A 919-nucleotide genomic window follows, 5' to 3' on the forward strand; every position below is an offset into this window, starting at 1 on the left:
ACAGACCATGTTTTCAGGAGGACTTTCTCACTTCAACATAGATTCTAACTACTTTCTACCCGCTGATCACAGCTAATATAGCAAAGCTGCTCTCTGGCGTTGAACACAGGAGCAGCAGAAGCATCAGACGCTCTTCAGGAGCATCAAAGATGCTCTTGAGGCGCTTCGGACCTTAAGGCTGATTTATGCTCAGAAACCAGATCGTCTGCATCGCAGGGAAAGCAAATGTGCCCCCGCCCCTTCCGCAGACACCTCTCCAAAATTGTAGCTGACCGCAGACAGTGACAGGAGGGCTCTGATTGGTAAAATCTACATCCGCTCTACACTATGCGTATTTCCCAGAGATGGGGGATCTGGAGTCATCAAGTCATCTCTATGTCATGTATTTGTTCTGACCAGGTGAGTCCAATCTGGTTTAACCTGTGGAGATTAAACTCACCTGGTTCAGTGCCTGGGAGATGGCATGTTGACTCCATCTCTGGTATTTCCTGTTTGGTACCTTAGCGGCTTGTTTTGTTTGTCTGACCGCCATTGTGGAAAACGACTGGTGAAGATGGAGCAGCTAGAAGAGCGAGGTGAGAACGCTGGGAGCCTTTTTCCACCTGGATCCCCGCTCTTTTTGGCCCTCATGTCCCTCCGTTGTCGCACAAACTTGCCTCCACTTCCTCAGCGCCTCGGCCGTATCTAGACCCACAGCTAGTTCCTGATTGGCCCTCTGGCGTTGTGGCGTAGAATAACATAGTGCAGACCACGCTTCAGTGTTGGACATAAATCAAAAATATCAGCGAGTTCCCTGTTACACACTGCTGCAGGAGGATAACCAGGCCTTTAATGTGGACAAGCATCAACAATGAAGCAGTAAAAGCTCTTTTCCTGCTTCACTCGCATGCAGTCTGAACGTAGAATAAAGTAAGTCAGC

Source organism: Cyprinodon variegatus, unplaced genomic scaffold (assembly GCF_000732505.1).
Source record: "Cyprinodon variegatus isolate N-32 unplaced genomic scaffold, C_variegatus-1.0 Scaffold1115, whole genome shotgun sequence".
NCBI lineage: Eukaryota > Metazoa > Chordata > Actinopteri > Cyprinodontiformes > Cyprinodontidae > Cyprinodon > Cyprinodon variegatus.